A 10117-nucleotide genomic window follows, 5' to 3' on the forward strand; every position below is an offset into this window, starting at 1 on the left:
TGTTCCTTGGGACTGGGGCACAGTGGACTGGTGACTGACTCATAAAAAGACATCTACAGGAGAGGGAGTAGCCTGTGGCAAATGAGATTACCTGTGTGAGAGTCAGCCTGGAGTCGCTTTAGGACTTTCCAAGACCAGTGTGTGTGGGAAGGGCTGCGGAGCCTACAACGGCAAGCAGCTGGAGTTAGATCACCAGTTGCTCAGGGGCTGAGGGAGAAACTGCAAACACCCAGCCAGAGCAGATTCTTATGTATCAGCATCCAGATAACGTGGGCGAGGGGTCCCCAGTAAAGTGGGAAGTGCCCCATAGGAACAAGAAACAGCTGTAAACTCCTGCCAAGCCCAATGAACGTGAAGGCCAGCTCACAGCAGTAGCAACTCGGAAGGCCTTTCTGTCACCTTTGCCTTTCGTCTCTGCGCCCGCTTCAACTCTGGACACGAAGAGACGACCGTTAGCAGCCAAGGGGGTGTGGGGTAAAGGCACGAGGCAGAGAAGGAGAGAATCTGGCCATGCCCCCTTCCCATTGCAGAGAGAAGGGTGAAACTTGAAACTGTGAAGGCCACTTTGAAGTTTTTAAGTATTGCCTGAGTATTAAATCTCTGTTAATAACCACAAAGATTGTTTGGAGATGTAATATGAACAAGGTCTTTAAAAAACCCAAAACTCTGAGTGTGATCTGCATATTAAGAGACCTACTCAGATTTCACCCTGGGTAGAAGCAAGAACCCCCACGGATACTGTGTGAGTCGGCAGTGGGGGCAGCTGGGGGAAATCGAAGAGCATTAACATGGCGTCCTCTGTGTCTGCTTGTCCAAAGTGCTCCCTCGGTCTCCCTTCCTTTCCTCCACACTCAGCCTGTTTCAGAAATGCTGGTTTCTCAAGCGCAGTTGAACCTCGGGGACTTTGCATTCGGTCTTTCCTTTGCTTGGAATGTTCTTACCCAATTATCTACACAGATTGCCCCCTGGCTTCCTTCACCTCTCTCTCTGTTCCCACATCCCTTTATCAGAATTTATCTGGTCACACAATGTAAATCACCACTGTACCTCACTGCTCTGTCTAGTCCCCTTATCCTACTGTCTTAAGCTTTTCATAGCCCAGATCACTGCCAGACCTCTTGTGTATATTTATTTATTGTGTGCCCGCAGATTGGCAGCTCTGAGAGAACAGAGACTTATTTTGTTCACTCTTCTTCCCAAACATGTAGAATTATGGATGGCACATGGCTGTGGTCCCATTAATATTTGTTGCTGCTGTCATTGAATGTTGCCTCTGCTTCTCTAAATTCCTTTTAGGAGTACAGATTTACTCACCATTTTATACAAGGAAGCCAGTCTGGGTAAGTTGACTTGCACCTTCACATCCAAAGCATGTTTTCTCTGTCTGGGACACAAAGGAACCCAGAGGGGGAATTCACCCAGCACTGAGATGCCATGACCTCTTCCCTTGGAAACTGTACATTAGGATCCCCTGAAGGAATAGATTTTTTTTTTTTCTTTTTGAGAAAAAGGAATGCAGAAACAGAGTTTCATCTCACTATGGCCTGAAGGGCAGTTTTCTTGAATTTTTACCACATGTCCACACAAAACTTTTGCCTTTCTCTCACTGAGGGAAAGAATTTGAGAAATTTCTATGGGAGTCTTATCAATGGAGAGCGCTTTATCAGGGAAAATGATTTTTTTTTTTTTAAAAAAAGTAATCTGAGTCATAGGGAAGTTAGATTCTTCCTGTGACTCGCTGAGAACTTTACCCTAGAGGGAAGGTAAAGGACACCTTTTGGGGACTGGCTACTCAAAGCGGGTGATAATGACACCTACTCCTTGGCTTTCCTCCTGAGAGTCATGTTTTCCCAACACACTTGAGAAGGAATTCTTAAATAAGAAGATGATCCAACAATGCCAGAAAGACCCCCTCCTCCTTCCCAACAACTCTTCTCCAGTGAGTTCCTGGCCTTCAGTCCTTTCCATCATTGTCAGCGCTGTGTCTATACTTGTGAGAAAGAATATTTTTCTTGGAAATTTGACTTGGCTTGAAAACAATGTTTTCAGGGATGGCGAAGATTAATTTGGGGAGCAACAGAAAAACCAGGATGGTATAATTACTGCCCAAGAGCTTCAGAATGTGAGCTCTGGAACTAGCTTGGGTTTGGAGTTGAGCTCCATCACTTGTAAGCTGTGTGACCTCAGACAATTTCCTTAACTTCTCAGTGCTTCAGTTTTTTCATCTGAACATTGGGGATAAGACAACCCACCCTGTATGGTTGTTGTTAGGACAGAATGAATTAATATGTGTAAAAGGCTTAGAATGGTGCTTGGCACATAAGAATAGCTCTATGTTAGCAATTATTATTGTTGTTGGGGTGGTGATTAATCATGATTCCTATCATCATTCTCATCACCATTCTTTGCAAAACATAGTCACTTAGATTCTAGCTGAGGACTTAGCAGAGGTAAAGCAACCAATTGAATCTCTCTCTACAAGATGTTGCCCAGGGTTAGCCATGCTTGATTTTTGGACTTCTTGGCAAAGGAAGCACATAGGTTTGTGACTGCCACTGAGTTAAATTCTTCTAGGACCCAGCAACAGAGCAATTCTGTAGTTTCTTTCCCTCCTTCCGTGCTCCGAGGTTTGTAAGGATCTTTAGCCCATTGACATGAAAATCTTCTAGATGGTTGTAGGGCAATTGGACCAATCAAATAGCCGAAAAATGACGTCCCGTATTCTTAAAAAGAATCGGAAAAAAACACAAAAACCCATCGAGTGAAGTAATATGAAGCAAAAATGGGCTAACCTTTTTTTTAAAAATTGTAAAGCCAGAATAAAAAAACAAACACCAAAATATTTTTTACACTGAATCAAAGCCAAGCTAATATGTATTTGTTTTGTTCCAAGACCCTGGCTTGTGGATTTGACTCAGGAAAGGGTTTTGGCATCATTATCTCAGTTCACCTTTCTCCCTCAGGGTACAAGCCTTGGAACGCAGCAACGGATTTCGGATATCCGCCGCATCACAGCCGCTGCAGGAGGGATTGGCCTTGTGCAGGTTGCCACGGAGCAGGCGGCTTTGGTAAGTCTCCACCCCCCGAAGCCCCTGGTGCCTGCTTTGTGTGCTCCCCCGGCAGCCCCTAACTGTTCTGATAGGCAGTCTCTAAGGATTTCTTTAAGGTTTGCAGTCTAGGGAAGCAGAGAAGTTGACTAGTGGATTAGAAACAAATTCTAAATCCAGTATCTACAACTGTTTGTTTCACAAATGAGGTAACCGTAGGAAAATGCAATCAACAAAACTGAAATAGCCTTTGCTCTGGTGTGAACAGGGGACTCCTAGAATCTCATTAGATTTCGGTCTTTCACCTCCTGGTCTGTAAACAGGAATTCTCTTAGAAGATCTCAGACGGACTTAAATTTTGTGTCTGTGTATATTTTTTTAACTAAAATTTTTATTCTTCAGCTCCAGAATTTCCATTTGGTTCTATTTTATGTTGTCTGTTTGTTGAACTCATTTTTTTCTTGTATTGTTTTCCCGATTTCATTAAATTGTTCTTCTGTGTTTTCTTGTAGCTCTCTATGCATCTTTAGAGCAGGTTTTAAAAAATATTATTTGTTTGGTGGTTCATGTATCTCCATTTCTCGGGGGCCAGTTGATGGAGGTTCACAGGGCTCCTTCGGTGTGTCATGTTTCCCCAATTCTTCATGATCCCTGTAGCCTCTCCTAGACTTTATGGACTGACTTCAGTCAGGAAAGACCTTCACTTGTGGGTGGAGGCATCCTGGGGTGGGCTGTGATCCTGGATCTAGTGGGATAGAGCACCAGGTATGGGGGCTTGTGGTGGCCTTGGGTCCAGAAAGCCATGCTGTCTAGACAGCTCAGGCTTCCGGGGTTCGTATCGCCAAGTGCGGAGTACTTGATGAGCACTGTGGAGGACCTGCACTGGCTGGGAGGCCTGCTGGGGTCCTCAGTGATGCTTCAGGGGTCAGCAGGTAGGGGCCAGGGCAGGCAGTGGTGACAGCCAGAGCTGACGGTGCCCATGCCCTCGGTGGCGGGGCCGGCTGTAGATGCCTGTGCAGTGTGGTGGCAGGGGCCAGCTGCAGACACAAGCAGAGCGGCAAGAGCCATGACCAGCAGCAAGGGCCAGGGCTACCTGCAGGTGCACTAGCAGCTTCGGGGCCCTTAGCTGTCAGCGTGCACTCCTGTGGCTTCAGCATCTCACCACAGGCTGTGCACAGCTCCAAAATTTGTCAGGAGTTGGGCCAGTGGGGCGCAGGCGTGCAGCTGGAGTGGCTCCCTGCAGGGGATGCCAGTGGCACAGGCTGGTGACAGGAGTCAGAGCTGGAGCTGAGCCAACAGTGGCTGTGGAAGCCCCAGCTATTGGGGTGTACTGCCGCAGCCTAATGAAAACCTAGCAGTCAGCATTATCCAAAAGCCATTGCTGACGCCCAGCCTGTCGCTCCATTTAGCCCCATTCTCTGCACTAATGGAAGCTGCTCACTGCCACTTGAATGAGGACCTTTCATACCTGCAAAAAGTAGCAGGTTTCCTTTGCATTTTTCTCTAGCTCACACTATGTTTGTTCATGGGGCCAAGAATTCCACCACCTTCTGTAAACCACAGAGATACACATTTTTAGACAGTGAGAGGGGGACCCCTGGGATTTCTCTTTTTACAGACATCACAGAAGTTGCCTCTTGATTATCATTTGCTGATTGATTGATTAGCTGAGATCCTCTGAATGAAGAGATGGCTACACATTTCTAATAATTATGTTAATATCGCATAATTCAACAAATCTATATGCTTACCATAGCCAAAGAGTTAACATATAAAAGTTTGAAGAGGATGGCAGTTGCTTTGCTTCAGAGCTGATCTAATTTCTCTATTCTAGTCACATCTAATAAAGAAAATACTTGCTAACATTTTGATGCTGACAGTGTGCCAAACACTGATCAAAGCTTTTTGCCACAATCCTATGATGGAGACACTAATAATAAACCCTTTTTAGAGATGAGAAAACTGAGGTTCAGAAAGTTGAAGTAGGTTGCAAAAGTTAATACATTTAAGAAGTGGCAGAGCCTCCTGCCTGACAAAGTCCCATGGGATCCATAACACTGGAGGGCGACTTGGCCTCGGCCTTGCCTGGCAGGCCTTACATTTAGACGTTTGACATTATCTCCACATGCGGTGTTACAGGCAGCCATGGAAGTACAACAGAGAACTGAAAGAAGTCTGTCATACAACTTGGACCACACTGTCCTTAGTACGCTATGGAGATACACACACATTTCATTTTTGTATATGTTAAAGTCTTTAGTTAGGTAAACATAAACATTTTATTTATTTTTTTAGACAGAGGGGGAGAGGAAGGAGAAAGAGGAGAGAAACATCAATGTGTGGTTGCTTCTCATGTGCCTCCTATTGGGGACCTGGCCTGCAACCCAGGCATGTGTCCTGACTGGGAATCGAGCCGGCAAACCTTTGGTTCGCAGGCCGGTGCTCAATCCACTGAGCCACACCAGCCAGGGCTAAACATAAACACTTAAAATATACCATAGTTCTGAAAACCCATTTTGATATTTCTTCATTTTGTAACATACAGAGAATCACAACAATAAAATTGACCTGGCCATGTCTTGACATTGGAGAGGTCCCAATGCACAAAATCATAGGATAAGGAGGGAAATTTAGAGACTGTCTTGTCCATCTTCATTTCACATGTGAGGAAATGGAGACACAGAGATGTTGAGTAACCTCTCCAAGGTCACACAGCTAGAGCGCCCTTCTACGGACAGAGAGACTAGTGTGCTTTGTCCTGCACTCGCTACCAAGCTCATGCTTCCAAGCAAACAAGCAAGAAGAGAAGTCATACATGTGGGCACGGGTATCAGGAACATTGTGGGGTCCAGGAAGCATTGATCTGAGGGCCAATGGCTCCTTTCAATGTAATCTTTTTTGTGAATATGTGCAGAAAAAGATTACATTTCTATAGCATTTTCACATTTCAAAAACTTTTTGGAACCAAGATTCATTATTGAGTCACGTGAACCACCCTGGGAGGGGGCGTGTGTAGGCACTGCTATTTCTTCTTTCTAGATGGGGAAACAAACATCAAGAAATGTTACACACCTTCCCCAAGGTAACACAGCTAGGTAGCGGCAGGGCTGTTCCTGTAATTTAGGACTGCTGGCTTGAGACAGAGCACTGAACAGCACTGCTTTCCTGTACATGATATGTCTCACGGGAATTCCAGATGAGAACAGCACAAGCATTTCTGCTCTCCCGATGCTATTCATAAACCATTTTCAAACCCAGAGTATTTTCTCTGAGAGAAACTATTCTACATGTGATCAGTAACTTAGGAAAAAAAGAAAATTATATCTTCTAAACTATATTCATAAAGTAAATAGTATTTCAGGAAAGATAATTAAACATTTCCAATGCTCCTAAAGTGTTTGTTTTTAGTGGTGAGGTGTAAGATATATTTAAGTGAAACCACCATATTGCAATTAAAAATGCAGCCCTTGTAGTTGCAATTCTTTGTCTAAAGCCCTATTACAAAAGTGGGTATTTTAATTCAAAAAACAAAAACCAGGCACTTCCAGCTTTCCTCCCAGTGTGGAGCTACCACTTGCAGCTGACACAGACAACGGAGAAAACACACAAACAGCATTTGATCTTGCCTTGCTGTAGGATGTTTTCATCTTTCAAGAGACGGAGGGAAAAACAACCTCAGAACTTTACCGCCAAGACTTCCAAATTTGTTGCAACACAACATAATGGCAAAATGCTATTTTCTTAGTGCTCACATTTTTTTTTTTTTAAAACCAACATGGCCAAGAATGCCTTGTTTCATTCCACTCTCAATTTGGAGATGGCAGAGATGCCATGGGTTTTTTGGAGCAAAGCATCGAGTCTAATAATTCAATCTTATCCTCTCTGTTTAATCTGTACTTGAGGCATTTATTTCATGTTTATACTGGTTTGACACTAATCATGCTTAAAAGAGATTTTGTACCGTTTTCCTGTGCAAAGCCGAGCTACAAAAGTAGACTTAACAATGCCAACCACCCCTTTCCCAAGCTTATCAGTAAAAAAAGCATTCAGCCTAAGAAAACACTTCCAGTGTAAACAAGAAAGAGAATTGCACATCTAGCCACATTCCACTGACATCTGTCTGAATAGAGAGAAGTACAGAGACATGTTAAAGAATTTCTCTTTTGATTTAACACCAATATGCCCATTTCTCATACTGCTTTTGATATATTATTATAAGCGATTTGTTGCATGGCTCTTGTATTACATAGAGGAAGCAAGGTATAAAAAAAGCCTTAAATATACTTTAAAGTTCTATACAATGTCATACTTTTCAACCTACTTTAATTATAATTAAGTTGGCTTAAAGATACAGTGAAATCTTATACAATTTATTTATAATTGACATATCTAATATTAGCTGTTTAAAGGATGTCAGCTACCACCCACCCCCATCTCAATTCTCTTAAGACTGATTACTTGGTCAAGGCATGTATTGTAGTTTCTTAATGATAAAAGCATTTGTTTTTATGATAAGGAATGGAAAGCAAACTAGCTGCATAGCTTAATAATTCATCAGACATACCTTGTTTGAAGAGAGCAATTTTTTTTCAAGAATTTTTCACCACACAGAATGGATATCCTTTTTTCCTTAAGCTTTTCTGCATCACAAATCCCATCCAAATTATTCTAAAAAAGAAACAACAACAAGAGGTCCAAGCACCTTTTCTTCTCAGAGGAGCTAATCAAACATTCCCATCAACCTCTGAGCCCTTTGAAAAGCACATTTTACACCACACACACACACACACACACACACACACGCACACACGCACATGCACGCTGCTTCTCACACTGGTTTTAGTGCTGAATTAGGCGGTCCTCTTTCAAATTTCCACTCCCACTTGCTTATTTTAGTGGGGGGATAAGGATTTCTAAATATCCTTTTCTAGCCCAAAGCAAACATTTTCAGTAAGCAAATTCTACAATTAGAAATTCTAAAAAGTAGAAGAGAAGCACCTAGCTAAATTGAAAAATGAAAATACAGAATATAAAGACAACTTCAGCAGGGCAATTCAGTTTTCTCTTTCTTTTTCAAATGCTAGTGAACAGTTGGATTAAACTGCAGAAAGACAACTGCAAAAACCACCAAGCTGAATCAACTAGCCTCTCAGTTTTGGAGTGAAAATGCTTACTTTTCCTACATGTCAGAACTCTTTTTTGGTTTAGTTTGCTTCGGTCCCTCTGCATTTTGGCAAGCTTACTATCGTCTTTGCTGCTAGTGACCGGACACAAGATAATGATAGTAGGAAGCAAAACCTGACTCATGCATGTTTCAAAAACCCAATGATGGGGAGCTCACATAAGAGGCAAAATCTGCTGATTTTAGTAATTTATATATTAGTGTCATCAACTAAATTGAAGGGATTCAGTCCCAAAACATGCATTTACATGTCACAGCGTCATAAAAACCAACCATAGAAAAGTGTATCTGGTGCTCCTTGAGCCTGAAGTGTGTACCGGTGGGGCAGAGCATCTCCTTTCCGGCAGGCAGCGTGGGAGGCAGCGCAGAGCCGTCCCTCCTCCTGCGGGGGAGCCGGCCCAGCGCAGCAGAGTCTCGCCGTCCGCCCGCAGCCCTGCCATGCTCGCCTGCTGGCCCTGAGACCGCTCCTTATGTAAGATTATGGTTTGCATGTTATTTGACCGTGCTTTTTCTTCATTTGGTTCTGCATTTAAATTATTTCTCAATCCTGTTTCTTCTGTAAAATCCTGAGCTTAGGTCCACAGGTGGTAAGGATGGTGCTGTCACACAGAAGGGGGCCTGTCCCACTGTTTGAGTTAGGGACAGTTCAGATGAAATGGCAACCCAAGGATTAATATGATATCATTAATATTAATAATGATGCTAAATGCCATTTATCAAATACTTTTGCTAGGCATGGCGATAAACCCTCTACATGTATCATCCCATTCACTACTTAGAAAAATTTAGAGGGGTTAGTACTGCTATTTCATTTTCCAGCAAAGTGCTATGTTATGACTTAGAGCTTCTTTTATTCATTTAATTTGTTTTCTTATGAAGAATAAGGTAGAATCAAAGGTACATGTACTGAAAAGCATATGAAGAGATGCTCAAAGAGAAATGCAAATTAAAAAGCAACGATGTTTGCAGCAATGAAAAATTTTGGAAATATGTAGCAGTGGTTGCACAACATTGTGAATGTAATTAATGCTAATTAATTAACTTAAAATGGTTAGAATGGTAAATATTTTTGTTATATATATTTACTACAATAAAAAGTAGTTAAAGAATACAAATTCCTTTTTTTAAGAAGCAGTGAAATACCTTTATTTTCATCATCTTGGCAAAAATTAAAAAGCTGGAAAATGCCCCTGACAGACCTGGCAGCCCTCCTGGGCTGTTGGCAGCGTCGGCCACTGTGGCTGTTCCACAGAGCTGTCCCGAAGCCCCTGGTCCCATTCTGTGTGTCCCCTAGGATGCTCTGGTGAGCTTCTTGCCCAGGGCCATGAGAAATCCACCCCTGGAAAATAAATGAGTTAAGTAAGGGAGATGCTCAGTATGATGTATTTTGCAGCAGCTTAAGGCAGAAAACTAGATGTGGGGTTTGAGCATCAGTGCCAAGGCTGGATCACCTAAGTTTGACTCTTGGTTTTGGCACCTGACATTTGGGAAGTAACCTAACCTCTGTTTCTTAGTTTTTTTCATCTGTAAAATGAGACAAAGAATAAAGTCTATATCACAGGGTTATGACAATTAAAGGAATTAATACTTGTAAAGTTCTTGGAATTATGCCTCATATGAAGCAAGTACTAAGTTTTTTTTGTTTTGTTTTGTTTTTTAATAAAATGTACATCAACACTACTATATTCATATTTTCTTCCTGTGTAACAAGTTACCAAACTTTCTGTCTTAAAACAACACCCATTTATTATCTCACAGTTCTGTAGGTCACAGTCTCTGTTCAGGGTCTTATAGGGCTGAAATCAAAGTGCCAGTTGGCCTGGATTCTTATCTAGAAGCTCTGGAAAAGAATCCACCTTAAGTTCATTCAGGTTGTGGGCAGAATTCA

The 10117-nt window shown here is 42.4% G+C and overlaps 1 protein-coding gene across 1 annotated transcript in view; it reads right to left on the reverse strand.

The window, feature by feature from the left end:
• The window catches only part of VIT (vitrin), a 98104-nt gene extending 90285 nt beyond the window's left edge, over positions 1–7819 (reverse strand). The window contains exon 1 of the mRNA XM_054567836.1: positions 7612–7819. The gene's annotated coding sequence lies outside the window, so the exon portion shown is untranslated. The remainder of the gene's footprint in view (positions 1–7611) is intronic.
• Between the last annotated feature and the right edge of the window lie 2298 nt (positions 7820–10117).

This window comes from Pteronotus mesoamericanus, unplaced genomic scaffold, assembly GCF_021234165.1.
Source record: "Pteronotus mesoamericanus isolate MK-2021 breed Mesoamerican mustached bat unplaced genomic scaffold, CSHL_Meso_final contig_101, whole genome shotgun sequence".
In the NCBI taxonomy this organism is placed as follows: Eukaryota; Metazoa; Chordata; class Mammalia; order Chiroptera; family Mormoopidae; genus Pteronotus; species Pteronotus mesoamericanus.